The sequence below is a fragment of the Haliotis asinina genome, chromosome 4 (genome assembly GCF_037392515.1).
Source record: "Haliotis asinina isolate JCU_RB_2024 chromosome 4, JCU_Hal_asi_v2, whole genome shotgun sequence".
Taxonomy (NCBI): domain Eukaryota; kingdom Metazoa; phylum Mollusca; class Gastropoda; order Lepetellida; family Haliotidae; genus Haliotis; species Haliotis asinina.
Window position 1 is genome coordinate 47,068,346 of NC_090283.1, and position 15,782 is coordinate 47,084,127.

At 39.4% G+C, this 15,782-nt stretch overlaps 1 protein-coding gene across 1 annotated transcript in view; it reads left to right on the plus strand.

Moving 5' to 3' along the window:
• The first annotated feature begins 1,254 nt into the window (after positions 1–1,254).
• LOC137281606 (uncharacterized) overlaps positions 1,255–15,782 on the plus strand; it is a 93,545-nt gene continuing 79,017 nt past the window's right edge. The window contains exon 1 of the mRNA XM_067812942.1: positions 1,255–1,456. The gene's annotated coding sequence lies outside the window, so the exon portion shown is untranslated. The remainder of the gene's footprint in view (positions 1,457–15,782) is intronic.

Consider the following 15,782-nt stretch of genomic DNA (forward strand, 5'->3'; position numbering starts at 1 on the left):
AGTGATTGCGCGGGTCAGTGAATCAGTGTATATATGAGTGGGTATGTAAGTGAGTAGATATCAGAGTGAGTGGGACTGTGAGTGTGTGAGTGAGTGAGTGAGTGAGTGAGTGAGTGTGTGAGTCAAACGTCTCAGACACCTAACACTTCCGGTCGTACTCCCACACCAATCTGATAAACAGTAATATGACTGGAACTTTATCTAGTTCATTAGTACCTTGTCAGTGCTGTCGCATAATTTACTCAGTATTTCAACTGCACCATAATGGCATGTATATAGCCTGGTTGGTTCAGGTCAGGCAGGTGGTTGATAGTATAAAGAACAGTGACGTCATAAGAATGCGATAACACTATCTTATAGAACTTCTATCGTACCTGCATAGTTTTTACGACTGACATACATGTTGTGCCATGGAACTGTTAATGTCTATCTTTGTGTACATGGATTATAAACAAACACACATTAAACAAAGTCGTACATAACTATTTGTAATAAATAGTATATTACTAGTTAACGAGTGAAAGAGAATCACGTTTTTGTGGGGTTTTGTTTTTGCTCTATTTGCTACCATGTAGCATATGACATCCAAAAGAACCTATTTATTTCAAATTTACTATTTTTGAAAAATCCTTCATAAAGCAAGAAATATTGCCTGGTCTAAGTAAATAACAAATAATATGACATGTAGATGTATGAACAACATGTTTAAACTGCAACGAAACTGCAGTTCTAAGATGAGCGAGATCATTATTAAAGCTTTTATTTTCCTGATTAACCAACACTACTCCCATCCGGCCGTATATTGTACCGACGGTTCTGCCTCTCTGTTCAACGGCAGAATCAGTCCCGCGCCAATATGCATGGTCGATCGTGTGTAAGCAACTCATTGCCGAGGTTCTATTTCCAGACATGACTACTCGATAAAACCAAACTGAGAAGAGTGTCTATAGTGGTCCTCTAAATATATTTCACAAACCTATTCCTGTATTCTGACCAATGTCACTGTTCTCTTAATTACATCGACACGCTGTATTGCCTTTTGCAGAAGAAACATCCGTCTGTTCGCCCGACCGACACTGATCTAAATTATCCCTTGGATGTAAATTGTTTGGGTGCGAGTGACAACTGCATGACTGTGGCAACGCTCGTCGACATCTCCTCACGCTTGTATGCTTGTATGGACCGATCTGCTTGCACGTTAGCCTTTTCACACCTTCGTTACGCTGACGGAATAAAATAGTGCTTAACAGGAAGAAATAGTGCGACGAGCACAGCTACGAGGCGTAGGCGCCGAAAGCTCGCTATTGGCCAGTTTAATTGCAGTGTCACATTGTATTACTACGCCAAGCTTTCAGGTTCCGTGAAGTTTAGCTAAACATTCCTTTGGTGTGGAAGCCTTGGAGTAAATCTGGCGGGAACAATCTGGGGACGCTTTTCTGTCATTTAATCAAGTCGCGTAAGTAAACTTTACTTCCTCATATCCATGCCAAGAGATGGATTTTTTCAAAGGTGTATATATATAATGGCAATGGAACTCATCGTGGATATTAATCATTATTGCTTGTTTGACACTGGTTACACCTCCAAAACATTTTCGCGGACATTTCGTACATACACGGACATTGTTTACTTGTCAACACCGATCTTCCACATTTCTGCCTGAGATTATTATCTACTAATTGGGTTTCAGGAGCATTGCTTCTAATGGCATGACATAGCTTCTGGTTTCACGACATTGTGTCTAACGGCATGACATTGTGCATGCTCCTGTATGTTTTCAATAAGAGGAAAGTGAAGACAAATGCATAATGTCAGAATCAGAGTAGAGGTTTTCGTTTGATGACGTGTCAGTTTCTCGTATATTTCTTCTTGTGTGATGCTGACCTATTGAAATTTGTCTTCTCTGTCACATTGACCACAATGTTTGGATAACACTTTTTACAGCGTGTACAGCTTTAGACGTAAGGATCAGTGTCGAAACAAAACAAAAGAGAACAAGATTTGAAGTTAGTCATCTCCTAGGTGCACATTTACACCATGCGTCTGAACGCAAAGTTTAATCTCATTCACAATTTACATGAACGAACAACCGGTGATGTGGGTGAATCAATACAGTCGAAGATCACTTATGAAAAACTTATCTGGGCGCACACTCGAAACTGCGTCAGAGGCGAGAGTATTTCAGAAATCAAAGTCTTCAGCATAATCATTTTGGGGCATAAGAGAGGGGATGGGGGATGTCACAGTGTAGGGTGTTACATATCTGAAAAGATATTGTTTTTGCAATTTTGCTCCCGTCATTTTTCCATTTTCTAGGATTATTGGTAGGAATAATAGAACTGTAAGATGAAATGACAAACCGCATCTAGGTCACAGCCGACAACCTACTATTGTGAGAAAGCATGCCGGCCTATGGCTGGCAAATAAGTCCACTGACATGTCCCAATGAAGAACCTGTAGGATTGTACTGGTGGTGAGTGTCCGCCCACACCTGCAACCTCCAGACCCCGGAGTATGTATGCAGGCCTGAAGACCTGAAGTATCAAGGGCAACCGTGCGCAAAAGTATGCCAGCAAGGTCTTTACCTGAATATGTAACTGTGCCCACGCTTATATGTCTGTATGACCACTACTTGACCTGTGAATTGATTTATAATTAGGAGATAAACATACTGTGTTGGAAAATCAAAGGTATATAACGTGATTATATACCTCTGAATGACTTTGATCAACCAATCACAATCCAGTATTTACTGAAGTCATGGTAGAATTGGTCTTCAGGTACCCATGCTTTTCCTAAAAGGCGACAAAACCTGATCTGGTGGTCAGGTTCTCTGACTTGGTTGATACAATCATGTTATGGTATCCCATTTACGTAGATCGATGTTCATGATATTGACCTCTGGATTGCCTGGTACAAGCACGATTTCTTACCGCCGGTGTGCAGCAAAGATATTGCTGAATGCGACGTCAAACAACAAACGGAACACCTAATATGTCAGACATAACTGCGGCTAGAAACAAAACTACAAAATACTCCTTCCTACGGAGTTGATGTATAAACATCCACTGAGTATAATGGGCATGCATTCATCAACTGTTAAGCATATTGTCATCCTTTCACGCTTGCTGGTAACCTGGGTGATCCTGCATAAATAACTAAGTATATATGTATGTAAGTAACCTACTAGTTAACGTCTTAAAACCTAAAATGACTCAGCACAACGGGCAACTTGTTGAGATACTTAAGGTGACAGTAATGAATAACATGTTCTTCCATTATCTTTTCTGAGCTATACATTATTGATTTAAGCATTTGTCGCTCGAATGATTAACACCGACAGTGCAATCATGGCTTTGCGTGTTATCCTTATTTGACAGACAGGAAAACAAATGTTCTTCCCTACACGCTCTTACGGTAATGTATGCTTCGAATGTTTGAAGTGTCAGTGGTATTCCTGGTAGTGCCAGAAGTACACCTCCCTGTGAATATTCGGGGAAGACTGTGGTTTTGTTGGAACCTCTGTCTTTCTGCAACCCACGCTTGCAACCCCGAGACCACTGAGGTGAGGTTTAGTCTGGTGCCAGCCATACTTTTAACAATGCAAAAATGGGGTTAGGATTGGTCCTCACCAGCCATGCTTGTAGAACCATAAACATAGTAGCTGAAGCCATTACACAGATTTCCATGCATGCGTTATAGTGTCTACTTCAGGACAGCCATGTCCAAATATTTCTACTGACCAAAAACTATGTGGCCAGGCTATATGATATTTAGTTATTATTATTCAGTCTGCAATCTCGATCTTTATCACTACCGCAGAGTACATTGTTTTGTCAGCTACCTTGTTCCTCTTTGTCACTTCCATTAATTACTGTATATGACATTTATGGCCTTTATTGGTCATCCCCCTTGGCTGTGTCTGTCATCACATCAGCTGTAGAAGGAAGTGCTATTAGCTTCTCTATCTGTCCATTGTTGAATCTTTGTCTGTCTATTGTTGTTAAAAACTATATATATGTATGCTGACATCTATACTGTACGTGAGACGTGAGAGGTGAGATGTGAGTGTGGAGGCCGGCATTCCGACTGTCTTTGTAGGGACGACCGCGAGCAGGATATGCCGCTCGCATGTGAGATCCCTGGGGTTGAGCTGGAAGTCCGCTCACCTCATTCATGTACACTTGTTTGTCATGTCTTGTGAAACCAACTAAAGACGTTCGAACTAAACTATGCCTTCGTCTTCATCAACGTATTCATTCATCATTTCGTCAAAGTATTGCATGTATGTGATCACGTCAATCACATACTGCGCGTCGACATAGGATCCCCGTTGACAACTGGTGTTAGAATCCGGATGGAGTAACATTTTAGCTTACTCCCGATCTTGAAACCTCTCTATGTGCCTGCCATTAACATCATGTATCAAGGATGATTCCCCAATTTCTACGTCAAAACGGAGCGGATGCAAGCGAACATGGTCCCTCAACACTGCCATCTTTAATGGAGCATCATACAGCAACCACCTAATGGACAACCCACAAGTTAAGGATGGAACAACAAGATATGACAGACCAAGAAAGTAGGTGCGTCTCTCCCGTGGAGATCGTGTATTCATCCAGAAGCCACCTTATGAACATCTTCAACATGAACATTGTGTACAAGACAGCTCATTAGGACTTACTTATCTGTGTGTACTTAAATGAACTGAGTGCAGGATATACAATGTATTATTGTTGCTAAGTGCAACCAGGTATGTTTGATCATAGACCAGTACATTACTACCGTCTTATGTCTATACCATATTGTATTTCGAGCATGTGAACATTGATTACTTATATAGATACAGAATGAAGTCAGAATAGGAATATTGTTTTCTCCAGATACCCATAACCACATTTTATCATGTGTAAATATTAAGGCATTAACAGCAAAGCAATATCCAGCATTTTAGAATTTTGAAGTCAGAGTAGGGTTTTTATTAATACTTCTTTATTGGGCATAGCACCCACAATATATGGGCAAGCTCTGTCAACGACACAGGAATAGCCCCCATTGTAGGAGTATTATTTTTTATTGGGCATAGCACCCACACTTTATGGGCAAGCTCCGTCACAGACACGGGAGAGCACCCATCATACTTAAAAGGGCAACAGTACCGACAAGTACCGTCTGAGTCGCGCGGTAAAGTATGACTCCTGGTTTCAACTTTCTTAATGTGAAATATTTGCTGAGATGTTTGATGCATACTTTTATGACGCTAATTATTATTATTATTTGGTACTGAGCCTCACCACAAAGCCAGAATCCAGATTTGAATATTCTGCTCAGACTTTGAAATATTTCTTGAAACTGTCCTAAGTAGCCAATACCCGAATGTGAAATGTACATTGCAATGATCCTATGATTATTTTATGGTGTCAAATTGACAAGATGATCACTCTCTAACCGTCGATGCATAGATATACTTGCTGCACGGGATGTCAACGACATCAAGAATCACTTTACAGTGATTATTTACTGATTCGAATTGTTGGTATTTACAAAGCTTCACTCCTATCAGTTTGAACTCAATTTATTTAAGCTTGGGGTCCAAGCTTTACGGAACAGGGGGAAGTTGTTATAGTGTCTACTTCAGGACAGCCATGTCCAAATATTTCTACTGACCAAAAACTATGTGGCCAGGCTATATGATATTTAGTCATTATTATTCAATCTGCAATCTTGATCTTTATCACTACCGCAGAGTACATTGTTTTGTCAGCTACCTTGTTCCTCTTTGTCACTTCCATTAATTACTGTATATGATATTTATGGCCTTTATTGGTCATCCCCCTTGGCTGTGTCTGTCATCACATCAGCTGTAGAAGGAAGTGCTATTAGCTTCTCTATCTGTCCATTGTTGAATCTTTGTCTGTCTATTGTTGTTAAAAACTATATATATGTATGCTGACATCTATACTGTACGTGAGACGTGAGAGGTGAGATGTGAGTGTGGAGGCCGGCATTCCGACTGTCTTTGTAGGGACGACCGCGAGCAGGATATGCCGCTCGCATGTGAGATCCCTGGGGTTGAGCTGGAAGTCCGCTCACCTCATTCATGTACACTTGTTTGTCATGTCTTGTGAAACCAACTAAAGACGTTCGAACTAAACTATGCCTTCGTCTTCATCAACGTATTCATTCATCATTTCGTCAAAGTATTGCATGTATGTGATCACGTCAATCACATACTGCGCGTCGACATAGGATCCCCGTTGACAACTGGTGTTAGAATCCGGATGGAGTAACATTTTAGCTTACTCCCGATCTTGAAACCTCTCTATGTGCCTGCCATTAACATCATGTATCAAGGATGATTCCCCAATTTCTACGTCAAAACGGAGCGGATGCAAGCGAACATGGTCCCTCAACACTGCCATCTTTAATGGAGCATCATACAGCAACCACCTAATGGACAACCCACAAGTTAAGGATGGAACAACAAGATATGACAGACCAAGAAAGTAGGTGCGTCTCTCCCGTGGAGATCGTGTATTCATCCAGAAGCCACCTTATGAACATCTTCAACATGAACATTGTGTACAAGACAGCTCATTAGGACTTACTTATCTGTGTGTACTTAAATGAACTGAGTGCAGGATATACAATGTATTATTGTTGCTAAGTGCAACCAGGTATGTTTGATCATAGACCAGTACATTACTACCGTCTTATGTCTATACCATATTGTATTTCGAGCATGTGAACATTGATTACTTATATAGATACAGAATGAAGTCAGAATAGGAATATTGTTTTCTCCAGATACCCATAACCACATTTTTATCATGTGTAAATATTAAGGCATTAACAGCAAAGCAATATCCAGCATTTTAGAATTTTGAAGTCAGAGTAGGGTTTTTATTAATACTTCTTTATTGGGCATAGCACCCACAATATATGGGCAAGCTCTGTCAACGACACAGGAATAGCCCCCATTGTAGGAGTATTATTTTTTATTGGGCATAGCACCCACACTTTATGGGCAAGCTCCGTCACAGACACGGGAGAGCACCCATCATACTTAAAAGGGCAACAGTACCGACAAGTACCGTCTGAGTCGCGCGGTAAAGTATGACTCCTGGTTTCAACTTTCTTAATGTGAAATATTTGCTGAGATGTTTGATGCATACTTTTATGACGCTAATTATTATTATTATTTGGTACTGAGCCTCACCACAAAGCCAGAATCCAGATTTGAATATTCTGCTCAGACTTTGAAATATTTCTTGAAACTCTCCTAAGTAGCCAATACCCGAATGTGAAATGTACATTGCAATGATCCTATGATTATTTTATGGTGTCAAATTGACAAGATGATCACTCTCTAACCGTCGATGCATAGATATACTTGCTGCACGGGATGTCAACGACATCAAGAATCACTTTACAGTGATTATTTACTGATTCGAATTGTTGGTATTTACAAAGCTTCACTCCTATCAGTTTGAACTCAATTTATTTAAGCTTGGGGTCCAAGCTTTACGGAACAGGGGGAAGTTGTTATAGTGTCTACTTCAGGACAGCCATGTCCAAATATTTCTACTGACCAAAAACTATGTGGCCAGGCTATATGATATTTAGTCATTATTATTCAATCTGCAATCTTGATCTTTATCACTACCGCAGAGTACATTGTTTTGTCAGCTACCTTGTTCCTCTTTGTCACTTCCATTAATTACTGTATATGACATTTATGGCCTTTATTGGTCATCCCCCTTGGCTGTGTCTGTCATCACATCAGCTGTAGAAGGAAGTGCTATTAGCTTCTCTATCTGTCTATTGTTGAATCTTTGCCTGTCTATTGTTGTTAAAAACTATATATATGTATGCTGACATCTATACTGTACGTGAGACGTGAGAGGTGAGATGTGAGTGTGGAGGCCGGCATTCCGACTGTCTTTGTAGGGACGACCGCGAGCAGGATATGCCGCTCGCATGTGAGATCCCTGGGGTTGAGCTGGAAGTCCGCTCACCTCATTCATGTACACTGTTTGTCATGTCTTGTGAAACCAACTAAAGACGTTCGAACTAAACTATGCCTTCGTCTTCATCAACGTATTCATTCATCATTTCGTCAAAGTATTGCATGTATGTGATCACGTCAATCACATACTACGCGTCGACATAGGATCCCCGTTGACACATGTAACGTCGCGAAGATACGGATCAGAATTGTTCTTCTGCCATGCGTACTTTTCACCACGCGAAGATACGGATCAGAATCGTTCATCTGCCATGCGTACTTTTCACCACGCGAAGATACGGATCAGAATTGTTCTTCTGCCATGCATACTTTTCACCACGCGAAGATACGGATTAGAATCGTTCTTCTGCCATGCATACTTTTCACCACGCGAAGATACGGATTAGAATCGTTCTTCTGCCATGCGTACTTTTCACCACGCGAAGATACCGATCAGAATCGTTCTTCTGCCATGCGTACTTTTCACCACGCGAAGATACGGATCAGAATCGTTCTTCTGCCATGCGTACTTTTCACCACGCGAAGATACGGATTAGAATTGTTCTTCTGCCATGCGTACTTTTCACCACACGAAGATACGGATCAGAATTGTTCTTCTGCCATGCGTACTTTTCACCACGCGAAGATACGGATCAGAATCGTTCTTCTACCATGCGTTCTTTTCACCACGCGAAGATACGGATTAGAATTGTTCTTCTGCCATGCATACTTTACTGCACGCGAAGATACGGATCAGAATTGTTCTTCTGCCATGCATACTTTTCACCACACGAAGATACGGATTAGAATTGTTCTTCTGCCATGCATACTTTTCACCACGCGAAGATACGGATCAGAATTCGTCATCATCAGCCAGTCTTGCAACTCCATTAACGTCCAGGTTAAAAGAGATTTTCAGCCTTCCGTGGTTTTCCTAAAAGTACTGACGGGATCAGGCGATGAGATTCGTTTACTTGTTTGATGCATTTGGTCGTGTCCATGTTGTGTTGATCGAGGCTTACGATGTGATGAGTGGTCCAGTAGACTTACATTAAACTGAACTCCTAACCCATATCAGTTCTACTGTGTCTTTTCACTCCCGAATATGTAATCCACTCCGGCTCAGTAAACCAGGACCATTGAGGTCTACAACTGTGCTATAATACAGCAAATCTAACACGTTTCGCGATCACTTTTTCAGTTAATGCCGTATCTGAACCTACTTTCAGCAAAATATTCATACTCAGACATGACAAGATTTCTCACTGTGTGTCCTCACATATGTGACCACCAACTCCATGTTGTATTGTACGTTACAGTATTCCTGTATGCTTACGATCTTTTTGTTTTCTCATTGAATTGCGTGATACGTTCAGTTCGTAGATCAAGATTGTACATAAATCTATAGAACTGCGGAATTAATCTGCTTCACATCTAATGTATAAATATAGAGAGTAATTAACGTTGTGATCTGCTTATTTAATGATATCAGAAAGAGACTTAACCAAGAACACTAATAAAAAAAGGAAACATCAGTTAATAGTTTTCTGCCCTGGTGCAAAAAGTACGAATATTTCTGTTGGTTGTTCGGGAAAATGATATTCCTGTGCAACGTAAATTACTACTGTTCAATAATGACATCCAATTGTGATAACATTTAAGCTTTATTTCAGCAAGAATACTCATAATCAGTGCGTAACAATTATCTTTTAATCAGAACGACACAGAATCGTCAACCATGGCAACTATATCTCCAGTGTGAGATACAAACGTATGCTACTCCAGGTTTTGTTTTTTGTCTCTCTCTACCATGTTACTTTGGGGCAGCACGTGTAGACACTGTATCTGAAAAGAAATCTACTTGACATTGTTACATACGTGTCATCAATGGTAAGTCAACGTTTTTAACATATTAACTCAACCTTTAAATTTTCTGGAAACGGCTTAATATCTCGGATGTAATGACGTACTTTATGCTACAATAATGATGTGCTTACCAACACTGACGAATGCACACAACTGAATAACTTAATAATTTTGATGAATTATTTTGTTAATGTACTTTTCACTAATTAGAATTTTCAATATTCAATAATATAACGCTATGACAATCCATTAAACAAATCAAACAGAAGCCCAGTTAGAATTCCTAACACCAAAAGAAAATATCGTGAGAAACAAACATAGTTAAGAATCCTTCGACGTAATTTACGTTACGTAATGTAATCCGCGGTAGCTACCTATAACTACTTTCACTTGTCAAAGTTTGATTCATGTTGCAGATATTTCGGCAATACCACACAACAAAGCACAATAGTTTCGCGAAACTGTCCAAATTTCCAGATATGGCGTTAGCGTAAATCATAGTGACGTTAATATCCTCTGGTAATGAATAATGTTACGTCAAGATGGGGAAATTTAGAATGCTTGCTTAGGGCACATGTGTAACATGAGACTTCAGTGAAGAATACTATTACTGGGATGCTAGATTTTGAATTATAACGGTACCGTTTGATTACTTGGTGAAAATATCTCTAATTATGTCGAGCATATTTTTCCATATTGCAAGAAAATTCAGTGTGAAGGAAACTATATCTTTTTACATATCGAGAATAGATGAAATGGTCAATGAAGAAAAGTTATCTTGTGGGTCTGTGCGATGATTTACCACAAGAAAAACTGTAAACAAAAAGAAAGTAACGTAAATTATTCTGACACTACCGATATAACCTATGCGTGAGTATTTTATTTTGCCTGGAGAACCATTGACATGCTAACATGGGCAAATTAACGAGTATGAATTTTGGCTGTTTCATTATAATAACTATAACAAAACTTCCTTTGGATGAAAGTTTGCAGCAAACATATATGTAAACAAAGAATACACACTACCGACATAGCAAAGATGCCGTCACAGAACCAAAAGCTTGCTTCGGACCCCGCAATATGACATGGTGCAATTTTTTTTAACATTGATACTGATTGTAAACAGTATTATTTACAATATCTGCACAGATACACCTCGATTTAATATCAAATTTGAAAGCACCGACATCGAAAAAATCGTCGACAGCCTGTGTGCCGGTTAAATGGGTATGAGTGAATTTCATGTCAATCATCGGATTCCTTACCTCAGTCGGTTATTCGTATAGTGCGTTAAACAGGGATTGGCGTAATACAACAGATAAACAACATACCAATATTAAGAATTACGTGAGGAAATAACTTCACATTAAATGTTACAATAATAATTGAAATAATGAGCACAAAAAAACGAAAACAAATTCCCAATATGGCTGCCTGCTAGTCAGGATACAATATAGTTCACTACAAACAAACAAATAAGCAAACAATGAGTGAAATGTACTTGACATAATCATCCATTGTTTATTCATAAATGGTAGGTCTGGAAGCGACCATCTTTAATGCTTCCCAATTTTTATACAATGTTCCTCGATTTAATGTTATTGCATCCGGGAAGATCCGGGGTAGAATAGGTCTTACGCATCCCATGTTTTGCCATATTCTTGTCGTGAGAGGCGACTAACGGAATCCCATGGTCAAGATCGCTGGCTCAGTTGACACATGTCATCGGTTCCCAGTTGTGCACATCGATGATCATACTGTTGATCACTGGATTGTCTGGTCTCGATTATTTACAGACCGCCGCCATATAGCTGGAATATTGGTGAGTGCGACGTAAAGCTAAACTCACTCACTCAGACGCTAAGTGGTGTAAGTCTGGAGTGTTGGCTGAACGTCCATTGGTCACAGACGTTGCCATTTTTCATTTCACCGTAACAAGGTCGTGGATTGATTGGGTGATTTAAAAAACTACTCCGCAGCAACTGCCTTGACTGTAGGTTCACGGGCGAAGTCTTCAACACAGCTGCTGTGTAGACTAAGCAAACCAGTGATTGATATTGTAAGCACCACCCCTGTCGGAAATCCGTTCTCATCACTCTATGTTTTGTGTTTTTTGTCTATTTCTATGTGCACTATGTTATGTGTCACACAGGACATACGTCCTAACATACCTTTTATGAATATTTCGAAAGCCACACTAGCATTTAAAATATCTGACAGTTGAACAGCATATATAATTATCTTCTTCATGTTCCTCAATTTCGCCGGACACGTAAAGATCTGATTATTGTTGGCCTTTAGTAACCCATGCTTGTCAATAGAGGCGACTTACCGGATCGAGTGGTCCTGCTCACTGACTTGGTTCACACATGACATTGTATCCCAGTTACGTAGATCAATGCTGATAATACAGATCACTGGATTGTCTGGTTCAGCGGAGTTTAGTATTCTGTTTATTACTTCCAACACAAATTGATAGAAACTGCGGCTAGAGAGTGAGGACTCCCACTTTTTCTCGAGTCAAACAACGTCCAGTATCACTGCGGCATTAGCAGTGTGACGTCATGACTCTGAAACATTATGACGTCATACATTTAGCGGTATTACACTAGTGTAACATTGCCGTAAAAATATTACACTGCAGTATCTTCCACGGGTTAGTAATAAATACACGAGACAGGATGATGTATAATGAAATGTGTATACATACACATACACGAATACACACGCACGTACCTACGAACACACACAGATTCATACATACATGCACACATGCCACACTGGAGAGTGATACAAACATATAAGTACATGTACTTAAATCTATACCTCTATTGATGCATTTAATAAAATGTGACAATTTTTTAACATTTTTAGCTTTCTTTTAACAAAATATTCCTATAAGTGTATAAAGGTTGGCCCAGGTATTGACACACTGAGGTATCTATCTGCAGCTGCCGGTGTTGGTGAAGACCTTGACACCTGAACAGGTGGTGACACTCATCACCAACAGGGGGTTAGTTACATATCTTATATAAACGATCATTTCTAGGGGTATTTGACCACCGGCCAGGTTCAAAAGGTAAACAATGGTTGCTCGTTCTAAATTTTAGAAGAGGCAAGTAAATTGTTTCTGGCAGAAAAGGGATGGTTCAAAATATAAATCCAGTTAATAACAATTATAATAAACTCCCTTGGAACTTTGTTCGAAACAACTTCTAAAATTTTGTAAATTTTGGTCCTTGAATGTCTGTTCTACTTTGATGCTAGTCACGTGGTACTGCAAACTGAAGGATTATCATGTATATCAATTAATCCGCAATCGTTAAGATATTTTTAAGAAATGAAAAAAATCTCAGTCTATTTAACCCGGATATATGTAAACAGTTTAGTGGAGATTTTCACAGCACTGGTACAACTAGCGATCATATGCCAGGGAGGGGTTGTTACTCGTTTATATATTGTTAGACAAACTAGCTCTCTACCAAATTCACCATTGAGAGCAAAGTTTGGAGTTGAGTTTCATAATGAGGAAATTAGTTTTAAGAATTTTAGGTATAATCTTTCAATGATCAGTAAATTTTCAACTCCCTAAATTTCTGATCTATATATCATAATAGGTACGATCGTAGTTCAAAAGCTGATAAAATATATTCTAGTGGTAAATTTATATTCCGAACTTTTTCCAATAAAGCATGCATGGCTTTTGTTGCGCTCTCAACTTGTGATTGTAATTATATATCTACCACTCCTATGAAGTTTGATTCCGAGATAATTGTACATGTTGACTATTCTGTGTGTTGGTTATGATAAAGGGATATATTCTTTTATTTAGTCGCGGGTCCTCCACCACAACTAAGCACTTTGGTGTTGTGAGATTTACCTGTAATTTCCATTTGGAACAATATTGTTGAAATTTTTCAAGTGATTGTTGTAATTCGACCGGGTCTTCACTAAAAAGAACAACAGCATCAGTATATGATAAGATTAATATCAGTTTTAACAGACAGCATTTCTATACCTTCAATAGCTTCGAAGTCATCACCTTTACAGTTGTTTTCATAATGAAAACTTTAAGAAGAAAAGCACTACGGTGATCGTAAGTCACTGGGCAACCTTAGTGCAATGTTAGAGAATCATGTTAAGGTTAGCCTTTGTAAAGATTGCTTCATAAACGGAGACACTGGATCTCCTTTCACAAAGCACTCATGTGATCGTAAGTCACTGAGGTGACCTTAGTGCAATGTTAAAGCAGGGAGCCTGTAAGGAGTTGAGATTTTCCTAAGTAAAGGTAGCCCTGTTCATTTTAGTGCTAGTTATCTGACCACTGTCCACGGTCTATCAGTGAATGGGTTTGTCACCTGTGAACGATCGCAGTCGGTACTATTTACCGACAATATTTACTGTTGCGCGCCATGCCATAGTTTGTGTCTGTTTGCTGATGATAAACGATCGAGAAAACGGTTCCTGCCCTTTACGAACTTACTAATTAATAGTGATTATTTTTTGGAATCATTTGGTACACAAGTGGGTGAACAGGTGTTTGTCAAAAGGTAACCCGTTCCACTTCACAGTTACTAACCGCTAAACGTTACTAACCAGGCAAGCCTAAAACAAAGAAATGTCTTCGCCTCTCACTCAATGCAGCCAGTACTAACCCTTTCAGCTCTGACCATCCAACCCTAAACAAGACGTCCTGTCTTTTTTCAATTCATTTTAGTCAGTCAGTTTTCCAGCTGTTGCTTACCCAGCTGTTGGCATTTCTGGGAACAGGATGGCTGATCTTGCTGCCAAGGCAGCACTCAACAAATTTGTGACACCACTTCGTAATTCACATACTGATTATAAAGCTACCATTAGATCTTACATCCGTGATCTGATGCAAAAGAAGTTGGACACCCAATTAGTTATAAATACATAACACGCACTAAAACCTTATAATGGTTATACCAACTTCACTTGTCAGTCCAGATGATGTCGTTGTGGCCACACAAGATTAACACATGAATGCCCATTGAAAGGTGAGGATCCTCCATGTTGCATTCCTTACGATGAAAGAATCACGGTCAAGCATTCCTGACTGTGTGAATATTCCACCTCATTTAATTATTGCACTTTAAAAGAATTAGATTTGTTAAATGATTTGCTAAAAGATACGTATTTTATGATTGGAAGTATAAAGTAAGAACATATTGTTAATGGCTGTATGACACAGGAGGTCAATTTAAACTTACCAGGTTTTTTAAGCGTAGTATTTTCGTTACTTTACGTTTGGCTAACATTTCTTACAATCGCCAGCAGCTGGAGGGATGGTGCTTGTCCAAATAGGGTCCATGCAGGTAGCAAAGGTACTGTAAGTAGCCACGGTTCCTTTGTGGTGATCTACCTTCTGTTGTGGGCGGTCTAGAGCATGTTTGTATATTGTAATGTCCAAATACTGATATGAGTGTTAAGTTTTCACACTAGTTTTTATTCTAATTGCTATAGTCTAGTTTTAATGTCCTTCGTCCACATACACATAATCCATTCCAATGTCAAACATGTTGTCGTAAGGATGTGGCGGAAATACTGCCGATGTGACGTTAAATATTAACTCACCCACAAAGTTTACAAGCTCCTTGACTGCAGTCTGTAAATAATCGAATCTGATAACTAATATAGTAGTTTCGCTGGGGTCTGGGAGTTGGTATTTAATTCAGAAATGTTTCCGGAGAGGTGTGGCGCGATAGTGCGCCTTTAAGTCATGACGTAGGTATATAGAGAATCTGTCCAAAGGTCATTTTCATATCAAAACGATCATCCTGCCGGCAATTCCCAGTCAGAATCCGCTCATTTGAGTTTGAATCCTGGATCTGCTATCTTGATTATGTGTTATGTGTTATTCTGTCACTAAAATGTACGATTTACTACA